Below are 25,553 nucleotides of genomic sequence, written 5' to 3' on the forward strand. Positions count from 1 at the left end.
CTATGTCATTGGATTTAGTTTCAAAGTTGGGTGAAAAAAATATTAAAATTCCCTTACGTTGATTACTTTTTTCCACTCCAAAAAGTATTCTACATTGACTCAACATCATCATCACATTGGATTTTTGGGTTGAAATCACGTGGAAACAACTTTGATTCAACTAGTTTTTGCCCAGTGGGGTGTGGTCCCAATGAGGGAGTTGGGTAATCACACAGGTGAGTGAGGGATGTGTGTGTGTGTGTGTGTGTGTGTGTGTGTGTGTGTGTGTGTGTGTGTGTGTGTGTGTGTGTGCATTTTTCTCCCATGTGTGTGTGTATGACTGTACTTGCATGTTAGCCTAATTTACTCTCTGTATTTACCAAATCAATGTTTTAAGAACACAATGGAAACTCGGCTTTGAACAACCCGCTTAATCCCCCCCTCTCTCGGCGCCGCTCAATTATGCCCTGCCGTCATTTATATATAAAATATCAGATTACCTCTCAATGTCTTTTATTTCCATCTAAGTGAGTGCTCTTATGCAACTGCAGGGCATGTGTTTTTGAAAGTAGCACTATACAGTATATATATAAAAAAAGGATCCTGCCTACTTCGTCATTTGATTGTGCATCACCGTTTCCTGTAGTAGGCCTACGTTTCAAGTTAGGGGATAGTCCCCCCATTCCCCTTTGGCCCGATGTGGCCATTAAAAAAGTATGAGCCTACAAAACGCCCCAGAGCCTCAACATGGAATGGAATCACTCTGATTTCCAGCCTGCAGATTAAAAATAAATTGTGTCTGAAATATTCAGGGGGACGTTATTAATGTTTTGCATTTTGCAGTTTCCCTCGACCAGGGCGCGGTCGAGCAGTCCTCTGTCATTTTTTTTGGACCGTTCAGCCAGGCGCTTCTAAACCCATGCGAGGAGGGAGAGAGGAGAGGGAGAGAACAGCAGACAGAAAGAAAGGAGAGGAAGAGGGCAAGAGAGAGGAAGGGAAAAGGGAGAAAATGAGAGGGAGACTGCAGAGAATGGGAGAGAAAGGAGAGTGGAGAAACAGAGAGAGAGAGAGAGATGGAGAGAGAAAGGAGAGGAGAGATGTGCAGAAGGGAAGGCCAGATGCCCCTGCTGTTCGCAGCTTTGCCGCTGTTACATTGGATTTGGCTCAAAACATGAAAGAGCGCGGAGGAGAGGAGGGAGAGAGTGAGAGATATAACATTTGATTTGATTTGAGTGGAGACGCATGGAGCTGCCTCAGACTCTCCTCCAATGCACTCATCCTGTCATCCTCGATAAGGCCATCGGGCCAATAACAGAAGAATAACAGTAAGGTTTAATCTGTAATTTACATTGGACTATAATGCACAGTAAGCTAACTGTTGTTCTCTGCTGTACATATCAAAGGAACAGCTATAAAAATATCATACTTATAATACTAAAATTATCTATAAAAAGGCCCTTTAGGGGAATGATTCCCGCTGCTAGCCCAACTGTAGGTATTGGGCTGATTGTGTGTGTCTTTAGAGCCTGGATCTATGCAGATATGAGAGAGCTTGTATAATAAGACACTCCCCTGAGGTACGGCTATGCTGTTCCCATGCAAACGCACTCTGCAGAGTGAGGTAGTGTGTCCTCACTGGTAAGGTTTAGACGCTGAGGGCTTATGCCTGACGGTCACACAATGACACTAATAGAAGCACATGCTGGTGCGTACAAAGATACACACACACACTAGACATGCAAATGGGAACAGATAACCATACTTACCTTAAATTACCCTCTGCACCTGGCAGAATACAATGAATGGAACATTAAAACCATTTCAAAACATTCTAAAAATCAATCCCTGGTCACCATTTTATACACTCTTCAAAATGAGAAAAAAATAAGAAACCCGTACACAATCAAATTGTTTATTTGTCACATGTGCCGAATACAACAGGTGTAGTACACTTTACAGGGAAATGCTTACTTACAAGCCCTTAACCAACAATACTTTAAGAAGTTTTAAGAAAAAAAAGTGTTAAGTAAAAAATAGGTAAGTAAAAAATAGAAGTTAAAAGTTAAAAATAATGAAATAGCAGCAGTAAGATAACAACAGTGTGGCTATATACAGTGGGTACCGGTTAGAAGTCCTGGATGGCAGGAAGCTTGGCCCCAGTGATATACTGGACCATACACATTATCCTCTGTAGTGCCTTGCGGTCAGAAGCTGAGCAGTTGCCATACCAGGCAGTGATGCAACCAGTCAGGATTCTCTCGATGGTGCAGTTGTAGAACCTTTTGAGGATCTGAGGACCCATGCCAAATCTTTCCAGTCTTCTGAGGGGGAATAAGCTTTGTTGCACCCTCTTCACGTATGTCTTAGTGTGTTCGGACCGTGATAGTTTGTTTGTGATGTGGACTCTCAACCTGCTCCACTGCAGCCCCGTCGATGAGAATGGGGGCGTGCTCGGTCCTCCTTTCCCTGTAGTCCACAATCATCTCCTTTGTCTTGATCATGTTGAGGAAGAGGTTGTTGGGGCGGTATGCAAATTGGAATGGTTGTAGAGTTTCTGGGATAATGGTGTTGATGTGAGCCATGACCTGCCTTTCAAAGCACTTCATGGCTACAGACATTAGTGCTACGGGTCGGTAGTCCTTTAGGCAGGTTACCTTAGTGTTCTTGGGCACAGGGACTATGGTGGTCTGCTTGAAACATGGTGGTCTGCTTGGAACATGTTGGTATTATAGACTCAGTCAGGGACCGGTTGAACATGTCAGTGAAGACACTTGCCAGTTGGTCAGCTCATGCTCGGACTAAACATCCTGGTAATCCATCTGGCCCTGCGGCCTTGTGAATGTTGACCTGTTTAAAGGTTTTACTCACATCGGCTACGGAGAGCGTGATCACACAGTCGTCCGGAACAGCTGATGTGCTCATGCATGCTTCAGTGTTAGTTGCCTCGAAGCGAGCATAGAAGTAATTTAGCTCGTCTGGTAGGCTCGTGTCACTGGGCAACTCACGGCTGTGCTTTCCTTTGTAGTCTGTAATAGTTTGCAAGCCCTGCTACATCCGACGAGCGTCGGAGATGGTGTAGTATGATTCAATCTTATCCTGTATTGATGCATTGCCTGTTTAATGGTTCGTCCGGGTTAGTGTCCCGCTCCTTGAAAGCGGCAGCTCTACCCTTTAGCTCAGTGCGGATGTTGCCTGTAATCCATGGCTTCTGGTTTGGGTATGTACATACAGTCACTGTGAGGACAACGTCATCGATACACTTATTGATGAACCCAGTCACTGATGTGGTGTACTCCTCATGCCATCGGAAGAATCCCGGAACATATTCCAGTCTGTGCTAGCAAAACAGTCTTGTAGTTTAGCATCTGCTTCATCTGACCACTTCTTTATTGACCAAGTCACTGATGCTTTCTGCTTTAGTTTTTGCTTGTAAGCAGGAATAAGGAGGATAGAATTATGGTCAGATTTGCCATATGGAGGGTGAGCGAGAGCTTTGTATAGTGTCACTGCTCTTTAATAAGCTTTACATATACGCTCTATTAAAGCTACAGAATATTCACCAGATCTCATTCAAAAACAAATGAATGAGTGAAAGCCCCCCTTTCGGAAAACCTGACCACGACTCCATTTTGTTGATCCCTGCCTACAGACAGAAACTAAAACAAGAGGCTCCCACGCTGAGGTCTGTCCAACGCTGGTCCGACCAAGCTGACTCCACACTCCAAGACTGCTTCCATCACGTGGACTGGGAGATGTTTCGTATTGCGTCAGACAACAACATTGACGAATACGCTGATTCGGTGTGCGAGTTCATTAGAACGTGCGTTGAAGATGTCGTTCCCATAGCAACGATTAAAACATTCCCTAACCAGAAACCTTGGATTGATGGCAGCATTCGTGTGAAACTGAAGGCACGAACCACTGCTTTTAATCAGGGCAAGGTGTCTGGTAACATGGCTGAATACAAACAGTGCAGCTATTCCCTCCGCAAGGCTATCAAACAAGCTAAGCGCCAGTACAGAGACAAAGTAGAATCTCAATTCAACGGCTCAGACACAAGAGGCATGTGGCAGGGTCTACAGTCAATCACGGACTACAGGAAGAAACCCAGCCCAGTCACGGACCAGGATGTCTTGCTCCCAGGCAGACTAAATAACTTTTTGCCCGCTTTGAGGACAATACAGTGCCACTGACACGGCCTGCAACGAAAACATGCGGCCTGTCCTTCACTGCAGCCGAAGTGAGTAAGACATTTAAACGTGTTAACCCTCGCAAGGCTGCAGGCCCAGACGGCATCCCCAGCCGCGCCCTCAGAGCATGCGCAGACCAGCTGGCCGGTGTGTTTACGGACATATTCAATCAATCCCTATACCAGTCTGCTGTTCCCACATGCTTCAAGAGGGCCGCCATTGTTCCTGTTCCCAAGAAAGCTAAGGTAACTGAGCTAAACGACTACCGCCCGTAGCACTCACATCCGTCATCATGAAGTGCTTTGAGAGACTAGTCAAGGACCATATCACCTCCACCCTACCTGACACCCTAGACCCACTCCAATTTGCTTACCGCCCAAATAGGTCCACAGACGATGCAATCTCAACCACACTGCACACTGCCCTAACCCATCTGGACAAGAGGAATACCTATGTGAGAATGCTGTTCATCGACTACAGCTCGGCATTCAACACCATAGTACCCTCCAAGCTCGTCATCAAGCTCGAGACCCTGGGTCTCGACCCCGCCCTGTGCAACTGGGTTCTGGACTTCCTGACGGGCCGCCCCCAGGTGGTGAGGGTAGGCAACAACATCTCCTCCCCGCTGATCCTCAACACTGGGGCCCCACAAGGGTGCGTTCTGAGCCCTCTCCTGTACTCCCTGTTCACCCACGACTGCGTGGCCATGCACGCCTCCAACTCAATCATCAAGTTTGCGGACGACACAACAGTGGTAGGCTTGATTACCAACAACGACGAGACGGCCTACAGGGAGGAGGTGAGGGCCCTCGGAGTGTGGTGTCAGGAAAATAACCTCACACTTAACGTCAACAAAACTAAGGAGATGATTGTGGACTTCAGGAAACAGCAGAGGGAACACCCCCATCCACATCGATGGAACAGTAGTGGAGAGGGTAGCAAGTTTTAAGTTCCTCGGCATACACATCACAGACAAAATGAATTGGTCCACTCACACAGACAGCATCGTGAGGAAGGCGCAGCAGCGCCTCTTCAACCTCAGGAGGCTGAAGAAATTCGGCTTGTCACCAAAAGCACTCACAAACTTCTACAGATGCACAATCGAGAGCATCCTGGCGGGCTGTATCACCGCCTGGTATGGCAACTGCACCACCCTCAACCATAAGGCTCTCCAGAGGGTAGTGAGGTCTGCACAACGCATCACCGGGGGCAAACTACCTGCCCTCCAGGACACCTACACCACCCGATGCTACAGGAAGGCCATAAAGATCATCAAGGACATCAACCACCCGAGCCACTGCCTGTTCACCCCGCTGTCATCCAGAACGCGAGGTCAGTACAGGTGCATCAAAGCTGGGACCGAGAGACTGAAAAACAGCTTCTATCTCAAGGCCATCAGACTGTTAAACAGCCACCACTAACATTGAGTGGCTACTGCCAACACACTGTCAATGACACTGACTCTACTCCAGCCACTTTAATAATGGGAATTGATGGGAAATGATGTAAATATATCACTAGCCACTTTAAACAATGCTACCTTATATAATGTTACTTACCCTACATTATTCATCTCATATGCATACGTAGATACTGTACTCTATATCATCGACTGCATCCTTATGTAATACATGTATCACTAGCCACTTTAACTATGCCACTTGGTTTACATACTCATCTCATATGTATATACTGTACTCGATATCATCTACTGTATCTTGCCTATGCTGCTCTGTACCATCACTCATTCATATATCCTTATGTACATATACTTTATCCCCTTACACTGTGTATAAGACAGTAGTTTTTTTTTTGGAATTGTTAGTTAGATTACTTGTTCGTTATTACTGCATTGTCGGAACTAGAAGCACAAGCATTTCGCTACACTCGCATTAACATCTGCTAACCATGTGTATGTGACAAATAAAATTTGATTTGATTTGATTTGATTTGAAATAACAATCACTTTCCTGTGGTCTGATGTGTTTTTCTGGTTGTTTCCTCATTTGTCCATCACTCTGGCAGCCTGGACACCTGCTAACAAGCTAAGTCTTATGTCTCAGCTCTCCTCTTCCCTCACTTCCACCTCACCTCACAATAAATCTCTAGCTTCATGTCTCCATCAGCTCCCTATTCAGATCATTCACCTCTTGCAACAGGAAGGAAGCTGTCTCTCTGTGATGGCAGTGTGTGTGTGTGTGTGTGTGTGTGTGTGTGTGTGTGTGTGTGTGTGTGTGTGTGTGTGTGTGTGTGTGTGTGTGTGTGTGTGTGTGTTTGCCTGCATCAGTGTGTTTATTTTGAATGTTTCTACCCCCATCCTAATGGAATAGGACAGGCAAACGATGCCACCGCTGTACACAACAAACCCAATCAGGCATTTAAAATGGGCACCTCTTCAGAAAGTCCCCCAGCATCCTCTCCTGAGTAAACCAGAGCCCATCACTCAGGATGCTGGGTATTTAATCATGTATAGGGACACCATTTGTCTGTCTCACCATCAGGGAGCTCTCAATCTGGGCTCAGTTTCAGCTGTCTCTCACCCTGAAATGGCTCCTGGATCAGTGAGGAGGCAAGTAAACAAAGCCCAGCTGAGAGAGGGGGAGAGGGTGTGTGTGTCTGTGTGTCATCTGGTCTGAGCTCAGCCACATCGATGCTGGAAATTGGAAGGTGAGATGAGCAGATGTTTCAGGAAGATGGGTGACATTGAATAAAAGGGAGCAGAGGTGGATGCTGACTGGATATTGTCAGTTAAGTTTGAAATGCACTTCCTGGAACATACATGTCTTGCTTATGAAGTGAAGTCAACAGGCTCAGTTTGTGTTTTTAGAAAATCTGAAATAGTCAAAGACTCAATAAGTCAGAGCTGGTTATTCTGGCCACCTAAGGACTGTCTACAGCACACCTGCTCTTTCCATTACATAGACTGACCAGGTGAATCCAGGTGAAAGCTATGATCCCTTATTGATGTCACGTCAATCAGTGAGACATGGACTGTGAAGGTGTACCATGCAGAGGGTGAATGGGCAAGACAAAATATTTAAGTGCCTTTGAACGGGGTATGATACTAGATGGCAGGCGCACCCAGCATGAATGTCATGTTGGTGCAGCACTGTGCCATACTCATCATGGTTTTATACCAGAGGCAGCATTAAATCAATCTCTCAAGTATTTGGCCACACGGCCTTTGTTGGGGAAAGCCGATGAGGCACTATTCTAATTACTTTATCTACATTGGACCTCAGTGTCACTAAAAGAGTGTAAACACAGTCTTGCCTCTATGGCGATGTTTACACAGGCAGAGTAATTCTCATATTTCTTTTCCACTAATTGGTCTTTTGACCATTCACATCAGATCTGTTCACATTTATTTTGTTTATGTATTTTGTTTATTTATTTAATTTATCTGTTCACATCAAATCAAAAGACCAATTAGTGAAAAAAAATACCCGAATTGGGACGCCTGTCTAAACATAGCCTATGGGAGAATCTCAATTTGATACTCCTCGCGTCCTCTCTCCTTACCTCCTTCTCAAAATTCATTGGAGGAGAAGGGCCTCTGGCTTTCTCATCCAATAGGTTATGAGTAGGAGGCGAGGAGCGAGGACACAAGGAGTATGGAATTGAGATTCTCCCTATGTCTTTACTTTCATCAAGTGTTGAGCCTAATTGAGACCCATGGGAGATGGCTTGGTGGTGCCAGAGCAGCGGAGGCTGCTGAGGGGAGGACGGGTCATAATAATGACTGCAATGGAGTCAATGGAATGGTATCAAACGCATATACCATTCCATTCCATTCATTATCATGAGCCGTCCTCCCCTCAGCAGCTCCACTGTGCCAGAGGTATGTCTGATGTAGCACTGGAGGCAACCAGGGAAGCATAATCAGGCAAAAATGTTGGCAGTAGGCAACACAAAAGCAATGTCGCAACAATAAAAAATTGCGACGTGTACTGAAAACGGCAGATATACAGTGAGCACCATAATTCATTGGACAGTGATCATTTTTTTTGTTATTTTTGTACTCGAGCACTTTGAGTTTGAAAGGATACAATGACAATGCGGGTGAAGTGCAGACTGTCAGCTTTAATTTGAGGGTATTTTCATACATATGAACCGTTTAGAAATTGTAGAAGCTTTTGTACATAGTCCCCATTTTCGGGCATCATAAAACATTGGACAGTTTAACAATGTAGAATAAAGTAATCATTGTTAATATTTGATCGCATATCCTTTGCATGCAATGACTGACATCACCAGACGCTGGGTATCTTCCCTGGTGATGCTCTGCCAGGCCTGTACTGTAGCCATCTTCAGTTCCTGCTTGTTTTGGGTGACTTATTGCCTTCAGTCTCCTCTTCAGCATGTAAAATGCATGTTCAGTTGGATTCAGATCCTGTGATTGACTCGTCCAGTCAAGGATTCTCCACTTTTTGGCCATTGAAAACCCCTTCGTTGCTCTAGCAGTATGTTTAGGGTCATTGTCTTGTTGCATGATGAAGTGCCTTCCAATGAGTTTGGAGGCATTTGCTTTTATCTGAGCAGATAAAATATTTCTGTAGACTTCAGAATTCGTTGTTCTACTTCTGTCTGCAGTCAGATCATCGATGAAGACAAGTTCCCTGTTCCACTGACAGCCATACAGGCCCAAGCCATAACACCCCCTCCACCATGTTTCCCGGATGAGGTGGTATGCTTTGGATCATGGGCATGTCTTTTTTTTCTCCACACTTTTCTCTTTCCATCACTCTGGTACATATTAATCTTTGTCTCATCTGTCCACAATACCTTTTCCCAGAACTCTTGGGGCTCTTTAGGTGCTTTTTAGCAAACTGTAATCTTGCCTTTCCGTTCTTCAGGCTTATCAGTGGTTTGCATCTTGTAGTGTATCCTCTGTAGTCCTGCTGGTGTAGTCTTCTACATATGGTAGACTTTGACACATCTACACCTGCATCCAGGAGAGTGTTTTTGATCTGTTGGGCTGTTGTCGGGGGGTTTTCTTCACCATAGAGAGTATTCTCCTGTCATCCACTACAGTGGTCTTCCTCAGTCTACTGGGTCTTTCGACATAATTGAGTTCACCGGTAGTTTTTTTCTTGTTAATGATGAACCAAACTGTTGACTTGGGCATCCCCAGGGTTTTTGCAATGTTCCTGATTGACTGATTTTCATTTCTGAGCCTTATGACGGCCAGCTTCATTTGCATCGACACTGCTGTCTTCCTCATGTTGTCACACCCCAACAACAACCTCCAAAGGCAATAGCATAATCTAGAATCAATACTATTCATCAACAGCTCTCCTGCATTTACTAACGACACAAATAAATACACCTGCCTAACGACACACATCTGTGAAGCCAATTCAACAAATACTTGTACCTTAAAATGGGGGGGGGGGCATGTACAAAAGGTGCTGTCATTTCTAAGCGGGTCAGCCAATATGTATGAAAATACCCTCAAATTAAAGCTGACAGTCTGCACTTCAACCTCATTGAGTTTGAAAGGATACAATGACAAAGTGCTAGAGTACAACACCAAAATAACAAAAAAAATGGTCACTGTCCAATGAATTATGGTGCTCACTGTAGGTTTCATTTTCTAAAGATCGACAACATTTTTTATCGGTTAGACGGGTGGATTTTTCTTTTGTCAATCTTTACTTTATTGAGACAAATGATGGTGGAAACGTTTATTTATTTTTTATAAATAATGATTGCCAAATACTTTGATGGTTTGCAGGGCATGTGATGTAATCACGTAACTATAAAGCTCCACTCCACATATAATTCTAAATGCATACTGCTTGCAAAATCAACAACAACAAAAAATTTGCTGGACAAAGATTGTCCTTACTTTCAAGAATACCTGAGTTACTTCACCTTGCTTTTTTGGTTGGCTGTCAAGTTTCACCATCCAATTATTTCAGATCTACAAGAGTGCAAGTTTCACCATGGCACGGATCATGGCGATACATTGGCACATGATAATTATTAGAATATTGCACAGTCATTTATTGCATTCTATCCATGTTGGCTTTTGTGAGCTACCTGAGACATGAAATAGACAGGTGGGGGGACATACAATTTGTTAACGCGCAATTTTCCTAAATTGGTAATGGAAACACTTCAACCACTACATTTTTATTCAACACTGAAGGTTTGTGCAATTGTGTGCAACTGCAGCTAACATTTCGGGCAGGAACGCACACACTCAAGCCTCCCATTGGTGAACGCCTCCCTTCATGAACGCCCCCCACCCCTTGAACATCCTATTGGTTCCTGCATGAATGCCTCCCACTAGAACAGCAGGCGGGAGGCTAGGGCGACAGTCTTCCAGCTAGCTTGACAGTTATCGACACCGTGTACTAGCTAACTTTTTGGGGTGTTTTCATCAACACCAGATAGTTCAGTGAAACCCTAACCCTCACCCTAGCAGACAACTGTTGCATCTGTTTTCCATGCAAATATATTTTTTTTAAATCAAATCACCGGACAAGTAAAAACCTCTCTAGGCTAGGGGGCGGTATTTTCAAGTCCGGATGAAAAGCGTGCCCAAAGTAAACTGCCTGCTACTCAGGCCCAGAAGCTAGGATATGCATATTATTAATAGATTTGGATGGGAAACACTCTGAAATTACTAAAACTGTTTGGATAATGTCTGAGTATAACAGAGCGTATTTGGCAGGATCACTGAGGACAAACAGTGAAACACTGAGGACAAACAATCCAGGAAAACATTTTTTTGAAGGTCACTCTCTTTTCAATGGGTTTTGATGGGGATCTAGATTTCTAAGGCACTTGCTTGCAGTTCCTATCACTTCCACTGGATGTCAACAGTCTTTAGAAATTGGTTGATGTTTTTGCTTTGAGAAATGAAGAAGTAGGGCTGTTCAGAATGAGGGTCGAGTCTAGTGTACTGTTTGTTAGGGACGCGCGACCTGAAAGCTCGCACCACTTTGTTTTTATCCGCTATTGAACGCAGTTTATCCCTTCTTAAATTTCATCGATTATTTACATTAAAAAATACCTAAAGTTGTATAAGGAAAGTTGTTTGAAATGTCTGGACAAAGATTACAGGTAACTTATTCGATATTTTGTAGTCATGTTGCGCGAGTTGGAACCAGTGTTTTTCTGGATCAAACACTTCAAATAAATGGATATTTGGGATATATAACGACAGAATTAATCGAACAAAAGGACCATTTCTGATGTTTAATGGACATATTGGAGTGCCAACAGAAGAAGCTCTTCAAAAGGTAAGGCATGAATTACATCGTTATTTTTGAGTTTTGTGTCGCACCTGGTGGGATGAAATATGATAGTCTGTGTTTGTTTGATGGGGTGCTATCCTCAGATAATAGCATGGTTTTCTTTCGCCGTAAAGCCTTTTTGAAATCTGACACGGTGGCTGGATTAACATGAAGTAAAGCTTTATTTTGGTGTGTTGCACTTGTGATTGTATGAAAGTTGGCACTCTGCCATTTCTTGTTGTCAAATCGATTCCTTTAATGGGATTTGATCCCTAAGTTAATGGAAACAGCTATTGACTTCACAAGAACAGGGCTTAGTTTCCTGATAGCAATGAAACTTTGGGTTACGAGTGTTTTAACAATGCATCTTTCCTACAATGGCCAAAGTTGTAACATTCGTTTCCCAAAACACCACGCAGAAAACATTCAATATGTGTGTGTTGAGGCTTGTGTCGATACTGAAAGGATCAAAAGAAAGGCAGCACTGCTCTCAGATCAGCATCCTCCCTTTCACATTAGAATTATTCAACAATACCAATGACGGATCAGCTCCTAAAGAGTTTAATCACCTACATCTACAATATTGAGGTGGCTTATTCTAATGCTTAACGCTTAACCCAATAATTATGCACTAAATCAAGTTAAGGCACATCATTGCACACGTTACTAATCATGAACTATATTCGAGGCATATATTACAGATAGTAGCGCACAAATACCTTAAAATTCTAAAATATGTAGGTCTATGTAGCCTAGACTAATTAGGTGATTTCGGTTTTCATTTGAAGCATCTTTATATCTTGCACTTGTTAGTACCAATTGCAACAAAATTCGCAAATTTGTAGTCACATTCGTTCTGAAGTTATCTGCAGTCACAGAAAGACAGAAACATCTTGATTTTGTTTATACAGTGATGCGGAAGGGCAAAAAAAAAAGTATCTGGTTGGTTTGAGGCAATGGTTAAATAACGAGCATTTTCAAGATCAACTTTAGCAACGGTGGTTTGGGAAACAGCTTAGAATTAACATCGCTCCTACCAAGGTTCTAACGAAATTAGCTTTAAGATGCAATTGGGAAACTGGGCCCAGTACAATAGGATGTTGTTATACACCCTGACCACTTTGTGGCGGACGTTAAAATTGGCCCATCATCTTGTCTATTCATTTGTCTCCATTTCTACATTTTGTCAGACATTTTTCCAATGCATAAGGTTCAAAAAGATCTCCTGAACTCACTAAATATTTAATTAAGAATGAATCCATCCAAACTGTCAGTGTTTTTGAGTAAGTCTAGATAAAACAACACTCTGAACAACCTTTGCAGGAAGAAGTCGCTGCATCTTTGTGGCTCAAAATGTAATATTTTAAATTACTTTTCTGGATTCTAGGACAGTACCCAAGAGTAAATTAAGGTCATCCTATTCACTCTAAAAATATACCTGGTGGCTCAAGGCAAAGATGCACCTTATTTTAGAGAAGATGGAAAGTATATTATTATACAGAGAACACTGAGGACCACATGACAGTCAGTCTGAAAATGTCTAATGAATTGCATTGGCATACTGAAGTTCAACGGTTCAAAAACAATGTCTACAGTTAATCAGTCATTTAAAAAAAACACTAAACTCAATTAACAGCATAGAAAAATAACATGGAGGCATGAAAAGTTCATACATTATAATCCAGGCTTTTCCATAAACAAATCACAAAAAAAAAGTCAGAAATACTGTGGATATGCAAACTTTAAGAGGAAATACAACTTGCAAGAGCAGTCCATGAGAAAACAGGGCTGGTTTGGGATTCAGCATAGGTATACAGTGGAGTTAATTCTCACAAAATTCAGTCACCGTCAAGATAATTCCTGCTTCATTTCAGAGAGAGGCTTTGTCCCAATTAGCGCTCATAACTCCCAAAGTGTGCACTTGTTCACCTCCCATCACTAATTTAGAGGGAATTACTGCTGAATGGAATAAGAAATATGTTGGAAATTACCACTAGCCCATGCCTCTGCCAATCCAATGGTTTTAGTGAGAGTACACACACAGATTATTGGGACACACCCCTAGTGTGCATTTCATGGCAGGGAGGTAATTCTCATTTACAGGTTATAACATCTATTTTACACACTGAAGCTAGTGTGCCCATCATTGTTGTCTTACACCTGGCACTGTTCCCACAGTTCCACACAGACCCTGTCCCCATTATTCAGATTCAAAATGGCCGCATTGTCACCATCAGCACCCTTGTGGTCATTGTAGACAAACGTACATAATGTGAAGTAGTAGACTCCCTTCACTGGATCTGTGAATATACCTGTAACAGAGGAGAAAGTATTATGACAAAATACAATAATTGTCTAATGCTAATTGCTATTAGCTAAAGGTAATAGGCTAATACTAATTGCTTCCTCCAGCTCAGTCCAACACACACGCAAAGAGTTAATTCTACACACAGTATGTTTTTCATGTCAGTATTAATATTGAAATGTAATTTGCACATGCGCTGAATGTGGTTCCGGTCACTTATGACTGGTCCCAGCAGCGCAGCCTCTGCATTCAGATTTACCATTTATGAATGGGTCCCGGCAGCATAGCCTAAGCATTTAGATTTACCACTCCCTGGGAAGTTTCACTTGAACAACCCTCCAAGTCACAATTACAAGTGGCAACCTGAGAATATTGTTGCCTGAGTTGCCAAGATGTGATGTTTCACCACTGACATTTTACACCAAAAGATGACAATTCAGTTTGACAACCACCTTATCAATATGGATACTGTAGTTGGTTTGACCATATTGTATATGTTAAGCAAGCTAGCTAAGTTTATTATTAACAACATTAGCTTCCTTGTCAAGCTAGCTAAAATCTTATTGATTGAACAATTGTTCTGACCAAAGACCATATGAATGAAAGTCGTATTTCTGAATACGACATAGGAAGTTCCACTGAGCACTTGCATAGCACAGCATAACTTCTGTGCCATGCAGTTTAACCTTGATTAATGTGAATACAAAGTATATCTTGAGATTGAGCAAAATGTAGGGAACATTTAAATGCAGTGTTAATATCTGTAAGTAACATTTTCATTAATATGTTAATTTCTCAACATATATTATATACATATCACATCTAATGTAATTATGCTAAAGTCATCTGACTTTTATTCTGTACCTTCAATCACTTTCTTCATTTCGATCACTTCAGTTTGAAATTCAACCTCTTTGGCAGTCAATTAAAACTTTGATTTCTGTGAATATTAAGAAAGCATACATTCAGATTATTCAGCATTATAAGACTTAAATATTCTATATCATATCTAATTTTAAAGTATGCTGAAGTAAAACAAATATTCTGAAAAGCAATTAGCCAATGTTGCAGGCTAGCTAGACAACCTGATTACTACCACATAGATTTAACCTTCAGCCATCTAACCTTTATATTGTGCAGTACCTTCATCCACTTCCTTCAGTTTAACTACTTCAGCTTAAAAAGTCAAACTCGTATGCAGCAAATGTAACATTTTGAATTATGTGAATTGAACAAGCATACGTCTTAAAGTAACTGTCTAGTGTATATGAGCATTTAAATATTCAGTGAATATTGTTGACTCATCATATACTCGTATGTGGCCAAAGCATAAATTGGCGAGAAAAGAAAACTTCAAAAACAATCAAACTTGCATCTCAAACAGACAGTTTCAAAAATGCTCCTGAGGAGGATGAGCTGGCCAATCAGCGGTCTACTTGCATTCATATTTTTTTTAAGACTGGTATACGCCCACACCATTCAGTTTGGGTATGCCAACACCATTCCAATACTGAAAAACTGCCTTTCAGCATACTTAAGTATTTTTGGAAGGAAAACTACTTCACTCGTATTGTAATTAATTATGGGACATATTTCATAGAAATCTGCAAACACTGGACAGTTACTTTAAAATTAGATGTGATAAAGTAAAGAATGTCGAAATGAACAAAATATTCAGGAAGGCAACTAGCCAACGCATCTAAGGTTCTGTACCTTCATTGTCTTTCAGTTTGCACATTCCTTTCTGTGGCAAAGAAATTGGCCCCCAAAGCTCTGTTGCGCCGAAGAGTTCAGCTGAGCCTCCAAGTGTCTCAGTTTGTCTACTTCAGCGATCAGGCCTCACTGGCATGGGTGAACAGGGGAAATCTTTGGAGTTTCTCAGCAGTTGGCATCCGATATGTTGCTTTACTGCCCCCAACTGGACTATAACACAAATCCATTATACATTGTGATACAAAATGGGAAAATACAAAATAAGACCCTTCCAACTAACCCTACACTAATTAAAAACCCACTATTTACTGAAATAAATAAATGCAACATGTAGAAAGTGTTGGTCACATATTTCATGAGCTGAAATAAAAGATGACAGAAATTGTCCATACGCACAAAAAACATATTAAAACAAATTGTGCACAAATGTGTTTACATCCCCATTAGTGAGCATTTCTCCTTTGACAAGCTAATCCATCCACCTGACATGAAGCTGATTAAACAGCATGATTGTTACACAGGTGCACCTGGTGCTGGGGACAATAAAATGGCACTAAAATATGCAGTTTTGTCACAACACAACACCACAGATGTCTCACGTTCAGGGAGCATGCAATTGGCATGCTGACTGCAGAAATGTCCACCAGAGCTGTTGCCAGAGAATTTAATGTTAATTTCTCTACCATAAGCCACTTCCAATGTAATTTTAGATAATTTGGCAGTACGTCCAACCGGCCTCACAACCACAGACCACATGTAACCATGCCAGCCCAGGACCTCCACATCTGGCTTCTTCACCTGCGAGATCGTCTGAGACTAGCCACCCGGACAGCTGATGAAACAGAGGAGTATTTTTGTCTGTAATAAAGCCCTTTTGTGGGGAAAAACATCCTGATTGGCTGGGCCTGGCTCCCCAGTGGGTGGCCCACCTCAATCTGCCTCTCTCGCACCAGACACTCCCAATCCCCAGCAACACGAGCACCCCTACAGTTGACAACTTTATCCACCGAAACTACACAATCCTCTAGCCCATGCCCTGTTGAACACTTCCCACATCTTGGAACCTCGCTCCTACAAACTTCAATTATTCCACCTCCACACTTAATGCTACCACATACATCACTCCTTTCAATGGTGCCCTGCTCCTAAGAGCAAAGCAAGAAACAGATCTTGACCCAAGTTGCGTGACACAGAGCACCCACTCCCTCTGATCAGTAGAAACAAACAACCTGTAGTGAACTTGGGATATCTTCACTGACTCAACTGCACCCAATGCCTTGTTCACCCACCCTGAAACCACAAATGGATCTATTTCCTCCAAAAATGACACTCTACTGGACCAGATTCTTCTTTATCAAGTCCATTGATACCTGGCTCGGGTTCCAAGCTCTTCATGACACCTTCCACCTCACTTAGCGTAATCATTCACTGCCATTTCACCTCAAGAACTCGATCTGGCGCACAGCTCACTCAGATTTGAATTTCACAACACTCTTCAACACCCCAGCTCCATTTTGATCACTATCTCCCTTCATTTCAAATCCCACCTCTGCTTTCCGCATTCTGTTCAAACTCTTCTTTCCCCCCTTCCTTCCTCCTCAAAAATCCACCTTTCTGTGTCCCTGCCCCAATATTCCTCTTCTCATGACTTTGCTTGTGGCCTGGAGGCATCACGACTTAACTCTATCTCATAATGGTCCTGCTCACCTCAGAAACATGTATTTTCCGGGCACCAACATTTTGAGAGCATGTTCAGTACCTTCTCAGCCAAAGGAAATCTTGGAGTTCTGTAACAAGATGGAGGTGCCTCAATTAAATTAAATATGATAGCAATGAGATTGTGAGCTTGCTATTGGTCAGTTTGAACTAATTGGTTGTGTTTGTGTTAATTGATTGCAGGTGTGATTGTGACCGGAACCTCCACCAGAGGTGCGTTCAGTTCACTTAAATGTTTGCTATGTTGCGTAATGGTTTGTCCTGAATGACACGTTTCTTCTAAAAGTTCATGTATGTTGTTGAACAGACTTTGAGGTATGTTTGCTCCCGTTTGGTGGGTGTGGCTTGAAGCAATGAGTGACATATATAAAGGGCAGAGGAAAAGCTGACAGCATTCCCTAACCCCTCCCTGTTTTTCCAACTAGTCAGTCAGTAAAGTACAGTTTTTGTTCAATTGAACTATCCAGAATGTAAAAACATACTGAATGCAACCTTGTTATCGTAAAGGGGGAGCTTCTATTGGACAAATTCAGGTAGGTCCCTACTCCGTTCCGTCTGCTCGGTTTGGTTCTTAAATGGTAAACGATTTCCGTTGCTAGACGTAATGAATACACCGCTGGGTTTTTAGCCTGCTCATTATAGGGCCAATCAGCAGTAGAAGCAACTGTAGAGGTGAACATAGGCCTGAAATCGTGGAGTTCCCTGTTAGAGTGAAGGAGAATAAGGTGGCATGGGTAAGGAGTGTCCAGCGTGTCTCCTATCTGGAGGTGGTGAGAAAACGAAGGAACGAGTGGCGGGGAAGACGCAATGGTAGTAGAGCCACCAAGACGAGTGAAAGTTTCACATTAACCGATGGATAGTGTAATGCTACATGTTAAAAAGTTGGACTTTGTATTATTTATTGCAATGGTAAACAATTGGCCCAGCGTTGTCTGTCATTGTAAATACGAATTTGTACTTAGCTGACTTGCCTAGTTAAATAAAGGTTACATTTAAAATATGTTTTTAAAAAAATAAAAAATAAAAATATATATATATACAGCAAAAATAGTGACGTTTAAAAAAAAATGGAATCATTGTGAATGCCGTTTAACGTTTTTTGGGGTCTTTGTGATTTCACAGCCGAGGCGATGCAAGAAATCCTGAATGTAGCCCCATCACAGACAATTTTAGTTTCTTCTTCAATACCCAGTCCAGCGGGTGGTGGTAATGCAGCATTAACATTGGATGCCAACCGCCGTTAAACCCCATTGAAGCAATAACAAAGCAGCCCCCCATCCTTTTTTTAAATGTAAAAAGCATTAATTGAACCACTCAATTTCATAGACAGAACTATGGCTGCAAGGACTGACCATCCATGATATCAAAATGATAGTTAACTATACTGGACTCGCTAAATGTACAGTAGCCCTTATCCAGCTAGCTAAACACTCATTCAAATAACTCAGGGAGAAACAGGGTGTCATTTTGGAAGTTTACTTGAATCACAGTGTGAAACTGCAACAAACACAAAAGTACATGTTTTCAGTTACAGTAGTATAGAGCACAGAATGTCTTACACAATAACTGCATAAATGTACGAAACAAGGAATAAGAGTACTCAATCTAGAGTCAAATATAAAATAAAGTTACTAGAATGCAACTGTATGCTTGATGTTGTCCCTAGGGACAAATGGCACTGAAGCTAATGCAAAGTAGCTAACGGCTAAGTCAATTCTTCATCTTTTACAGAAACATGAAAATTATATGTGATTAACATTTATCCTGTGGTCATTTATACAGACATTGCATTTTACAAAGTTTATAAAGAAGGATTGTAATTATTCTGTCCCACTTGCACATCTTACACATTACTTCACTTCTGAAACTGCTTCCTGTCACATGACACAAACAGGTCAATTCTACCCTGCTTGCACTTAAACTGCCACTAGGGGGTGCTAAACAACTAACAGGTCCAGAACATTAAACATGGTTTGAGGCTTTATAGTGTTTGTTTACAAACATTTGATCTTTATTTAACTAGGCAAGTCAGTTAAGAACAAATTCTTATTTTCAATGACGGCAGTGGGTTAAGGAACAGTGGGTTAACTGCCATGTTCAGGGCAGGACAGATTTTTACCTTGTTATCTCGGGGATTCGATCTTGCAACCTTTCGGTTACTAGTCCAATGCTCTAACCACTAGGCTACCTGCCGCCCCATTTGAATAAAACAAGCTTACATTTTGGGTTCTGATGCGTTACGACAGTGGAACTATACTCAAGAGGCATTTCTAAGTTATATTCTTCAATAATCAATGGGTACATATCATTAATTTTATAAGTCAAAAAATGTATGTAGCAACTGCTGATTGCCCTAATTAAGAAACACTAGTGGCCATGGATGAAGCCAAACGTGAGTTGCCTTGGGGTTTGTACTTTGATGTGGGTCACCAAAAGCACTCACAAACTTCTACAGATGCACAATCGAGAGCATCCTGGCGGGCTGTATCACCGCCTGGTATGGCAACTGCACCGCCCTCAACCGTAAGGCTCTCCAGAGTGTAGTGAGGTCTGCACAACGCATCACCGGGGGCAAACTACCTGCCCTCCAGGACACCTACACCACCCGATGCTACAGGAAGGCCATAAAGATCATCAAGGACATCAACCACCCGAGCCACTGCCTGTTCACCCCGCTGCCATCCAGAAGGCGAGGTCAGTACAGGTGCATCAAAGCTGGGACCGAGAGACTGAAAAACAGCTTCTATCTCAAGGCCATCAGACTGTTAAACAGCCACCACTAACATTGAGTGGCTACTGCCAACACACTGTCAATGACACTGACTCTACTCCAGCCACTTTAATAATGGGAATTGATGGGAAATGATGTAAATATATCACTAGCCACTTTAAACAATGCTACCTTATATAATGTTACTTACCCTACATTGTTCATCTCATATGCATACGTTGATACTGTACTCTATATCATCGACTGCATCCTTATGTAATACATGTATCACTAGCCACTTTAACTATGCCACTTGGTTTACATACTTATCTATATACATACTTATGTATATACTGTACTCGATATCATCTACTGTACTCGATATCATCTACTGTATCTTGCCTATGCTGCTCTGTACCATCACTCATTCATATATCCTTATGTACATATTCTTTATCCCCTTACACTGTGTATGACAGTTTTTTTTTTTTTTTTTTGGAATTGTTAGTTAGATTACTTGCTCGTTATTACTGCATTGTCGGAACTAGAAGCACAAGCATTTCGCTACACTCGCATTAACATCTGCTAACCATGTGTATGTGACAAATAAAATTTGATTTGATTTGATTTGATTTGGGTGTTTCTTGGGTTTGTCAATGAGGGGACTCAATTATCTTTGTGTCTGACTACGACCCCTGTCCTGGACAAGACCAGGAACGAACTGCCCAGGGAAACACCATCCCCTCTAAAAAACCTTTCTAAAACAGAAGCAAAAATAACAAAACAGGGAGGGACCTTCTGTTTGCGTCAGTTTTTTCATTACGGTTTCCGTAATGAATACACCCCTGGCTCACTCCCGGGATGCACCCCGGTTCCAAAACTAATGCTGTCAATGCCAACCTGCTCCTCCACCCATCTGTCAGAACCTTGCCCGCAGCTGCCCACTCAATCACAACAAACAAACCTCATGCAGGTTCAATAACTACAGGCAGATGTATGGTGAGATGCAGGGGGAAGCTTTGAATCTGTCAGTAGCCTACAGAGTTATTTGAGAACAGTGCAATTGCTGAACTTGTGTAGATATTCTAAACGTACGCTTTGTGCATAAGAACAGCCCTTAGCCGAGGTATATTGGCCATATACCACACACCCTCAGTCCTTAATGCTTTAAGTAGCTACTAGCTATACTCCCCAAAACCAGTCACAGGTGTAATGGTTTACAGCCAGCATAAGTGATAGCATTGGATGTAATCCATTCCTGGCCATCTGGCAATATTGTTGAAATGCATTTGACATTTTCACCAACTTTATGGAAGCCCATTTTCACTTGTACTTACTGAGCGAATTGTGCATTGCACCACATGCTGCTGGCGTAGACTTGACAAAATGTTCCACATGGCAAGGGGCAGGGCAATCCGTGTTGTCTCTAGGAAATTGGGCATGATTGGAAATAGCGGACATGTATAAGTATCCATACCCAACCCTCAGAAAAACCGTACCCTTAATTGGTGACATAGGATGAGGGAAGATGGTGGAAGCGGATGTTCTGTTTGAATCAGAGTGGAGAGGAGAGTGAGAAGGAGTGGATTACAGTAGAATATACACATGGAAATAAGATAAGTAAAGTGGTAGTAGAATCTAGTAAATCCAAGCCTAGTTTTGATTATTTTGTTGTCGGAGTTAGGGTTTTAGATCGATGGAGTTTCCTTCGAGATCCGTTTTGAAGTCTATGAAAATCGTGGCGTCAGTGAGAATAACGACGTTCGCTTATATATATTTTTTTGCGTATCTAGGGAACAGAAGGAGATTTCTCTGTGCCTCAAGAAGGTATCAGATTGGTGTGTGTGTGTTTGTGTGTGTGTGTGTGTCTTCGAAGCAGGGCACCTATCAAGGTTGTTATCTCTGGGGTGGCACTAGAAGTGAATGCAAAGGATATACATGAAGAATTGGATCAAATGGTTGGTGCACAACGACTGACCTGCATGGTGGATGGAGTGAGGAAGCCCACTCCATCCATTTTATTGTTTTTTTGAAGAAGAGTCTCTCCCTTCTCAGGTGTATTTGGGTTTTCTGTGAGAGCCTTCATGCCCATGTGATGACTGCAAATTATTTGGCCATGTGTCAAGTGTGTGTAGACGGGAGGAGTATCGAATGCCAGCTGAGCCTAAATACTGCAATTGTGGTGGTGAACATGCACTCAAATTCCTCAAGTGCCCTTTTAGAGTGAAGGAGGCAGAGGTGGCCAGATGAAGGGCTGTCCAGCATGTCTACTATCTGGAGGCCGTGGGAAGAATGGAAGGAGTGAAGTTGAAGAAGTAATGGCAGTAGGAGTAGAGACACCAGATAATATTCCTTGACAACAGAGGGATCCTGACATGTGGCATGTTAAGAAGATGGAGTTTGTAACTTTCATTGCATCGGTTGTCAACCGCACAGCTCAAACAGAGAAAATCTGAGAAAATAGGCATTGTTGTGAGTGCGTCTGTGTTTTTTTTGGGACGTTACAAGAAATCGTGCCGGGGAATGCTCCGTCCTCACAGGCCCCTGAGCCTGTGTAGGGATGTGATTTGAACTGTGACTGAAGAGGTGGGATGGGTTTTTGAATATTCTTTTTTGTATGATGTATTTATTCTTACTTGAAGTTTGTTTTAAAATTTGCTGTGACTTTTTTATTTAATTAATTTTTTTAGAATTTTACCCCCAATTTCGTGGTATCCAATTTTTAGTAGTTACTATCTTGTCTCATCGCTACAACTCCCATACGGGCTCGGGAGAGACGAAGGTCGAAAGCCATGCATCCTCCAAAACACAACCAAGCCGCACTGCTTCTTAACACAGAGCGCATCCAACCCAGAAGCCAGCCGCACCAATGTGTTGGAGGAAAACACCGTGCACCTGGCGACCTGGTTAGCATGCACTGCGCCCGGCCCGCCACAGGAGTCGCTAGTGCTCGATGAGACAAGGATATCCCTACCGGCCAAACCCTCTCTAACCCGGACGACGCTAGGCCAATTGTGCGTCGGCCAAGGCGGACAAGTATAAGTATCCATACCCAACCCTCAGAAAAACTGTACCCTTAATTGGTGACGTCACGGCCAGCTGCGACAGAGCCTGGGCGCAAACCCAGAGTCTCTGGTGGTACAGCTGGCGCTGCGATGCAGTGCCCTAGACCACTGCACCACCCGGGTGGCCCAATTTGCTGTGACATTTGTGAAACATTAGATTTTTTTTTAAATTAACGTTGCATGTATACACTGAATTATTACTTTTGTATTGAAGATCTGATAATCACTGTGATTAACCTTTGTGCACTTTTACGTGCCCACCCGCTATGGCCCTGTTGTGCTATTCTAATCCTCATTATATATATTCTCAATATCCCTGTGTTGCATGCATTCCATCCTGGTACCCAGTTCAGGTCTACATTGACCCTGCCCTGTCCTAGTACAGGTGGTTGTTATATTTGGCCTGTTACAGATGTCTATGTAAGGCAATGTTGTAACATTTGCATATATGCAAATATCCTTTGTCATGATAACTTATTTGAAAGTCATTCACAGTGGGAACAAGGAATACATTTGAATGAGCTCATTGTGAAAGAGTATGCAATCATGTCGAGATACCATCAACTGTTGTTTAAGACCAAGAGGAAAGCACCGTCACATAAAGTGGTAACTAGGAACCAGGAACAAGGGAAACATTCTTAACATTTCGAACATGCTGTGCTGGGCCCAGCCCTGGCCCATCTCTGTCAGTTACATGTATGTGATTTCTTTCTCAAGAACACAAGATATCAGAGTAATCAATAAATACACATCCAGAATAATATTCCACTGAAAGATACACCCTTATCAAAATGAAGTTCATAAATGTACAGGTAATTGCCAAAATGAAGTAAACACTTCAGTAAATGAGGGATACAAATTGTATTGAAAGCAGGGGCTTCCAGGAGTTCTGGTTCTGGAGTTAATTAAGCAATAACATCCCGCCATGCTTAGGGTCATGAATAAAAATGCCCAGCTGCTAGAAGAGACCTCGGTGACTTTGAAAGAGGGGTCTCAAAGTAGCAGGGTTTAGTGTGCGTGTGTGTGTCTCAATCATCAGATATCAACCCAATTGAAGACTTCTGGAGTGATGCCTGAGACATCGTTTTCCACCACCATCAAAAAAAACACCAAATTATGGAGTTTCTTGTGGAAGAATGGTGTTGCATCCCTCCAATAGACTTCCAGACAGAGAATCAAATCACATTTCGTCACATGCAGATGTTTTTGCGGGTGTAGCGAAATGCTTTGCCAAGGTGTACTGAAGCTGTTCTGGCTCGTGGTGGCCCAATATGCACAATTAAGACACTATGTTGGTGTTTCCTTTATTTTGGCAGATACGGATGTAATCCATTCTTGGCCAAACGTTTTTCGAACTATAGGCAAAAAGATTACTCGTATTATGTTTCGTAAGGATACCCATTGTATTTTCTGCAATCATGCTGTTTAAAATGAAGGGCTGGTACATCATGATCCTACCTTGAACCTGCCACAGAATATGGTAATCACTCCTGCCTACTCTTTATTGGTGACAGCTAAATACCTTGTGCTTGCCCTCATCTGATTTTACTGCTTCACTTGCTTCTGCTAACTGCCTTGCCATGGCCACACAGAGGTGAGCACAAAGGTAAATCACCAAAATGACCTTTCTGCTTACTTTTAATTATGTCCTAAGTTAAAGTGATCCATGCCTTGAGATCTGATATATAGTCTTCAGAGATCCTCAAGGCTTTATTGTCTCAAAACATCTAGTAGGTTCTTGAAATAGTTCATATCAGCTCAGTTTACAGACATGAACCCACTGTATATACCAGTATAACTGGGATCTTGCAAAACATGGAAATACACTTTAAAGCTTATTCAAAGAGGCTTATGTGACAAATTAAGGAAAAATGTAAATTGTTCATTGGGTTCCCAAGGTCAGAATGAACTTCTAAATACTCAAGGATTGTCCTTTGCTCTGACTAATTAATGTGAATTAGATTTGGGTGACTCCTTTTTCCCTGAGGTATCCTAAATGTAAAGTTTTAGAACGACTTCCGCTGACGGAAATCTTACAGTATAAGTTATTGAATAGCTTTTGTTTGTGAGGTTACTTGTGTTCCTAGAGTTTTTCCAAAGTTTGAGACCATAAAGGCAGGTTTGACTACAGCTCAGCGTTCAACTCCATAGTGCCCTCCAAAATCATCACTAAGCTATGGATCCTGGCATTAAACACCTCCCTCTTGAACTGGATCCTGGACATCCTGACGGGCCTCCCCCAGGTGGTGAGGGTAGACAAAAACACATCCGCCATGCTGACCCTCAACATGGGCGCCACTCTGGGGTGTGTGCTTAGTCCTCTCCTGTACTCCCTGTTCACCCACGACTGCGTGGCTGTGCACAACTCCAACACCATCTTTAAGTTTGCAGACGACACGACGGTGGTAGGCCTGATCACTGACGGCGATGTGAAAGCCTGTAGGGAGGAGGTCATATACCTAGTTGTGTGGTGCCATGACAACAACCTCTCCCTCAGTGTTAGCAAGACAATGGCGCTGATTGTGGACTACAGGAAACGAAGGACCAAGCTCGCCCCCATCCACATCGACGGGGATATAGTGGAGTGCCTTGGGGAGTACAAACAAAGGATTCAATTCAGGAAAACTG

At 42.4% G+C, this 25,553-nt stretch overlaps 1 long non-coding RNA gene across 1 annotated transcript; it reads right to left on the reverse strand.

The window, feature by feature from the left end:
* Positions 1-12,940: 12,940 nt before the first annotated feature.
* Positions 12,941-15,612, reverse strand: LOC112232708. Its single transcript, XR_002950679.1, has 3 exons — positions 15,435-15,612; positions 14,586-14,661; positions 12,941-13,728 (listed from the first exon to the last, which is right to left on the reverse strand). It is a non-coding gene; the product is annotated as an uncharacterized LOC112232708 (long non-coding RNA).
* Between the last annotated feature and the right edge of the window lie 9,941 nt (positions 15,613-25,553).

Source organism: Oncorhynchus tshawytscha, linkage group LG21 (genome assembly GCF_018296145.1).
Source record: "Oncorhynchus tshawytscha isolate Ot180627B linkage group LG21, Otsh_v2.0, whole genome shotgun sequence".
Taxonomy (NCBI): Eukaryota; Metazoa; Chordata; class Actinopteri; order Salmoniformes; family Salmonidae; genus Oncorhynchus; species Oncorhynchus tshawytscha.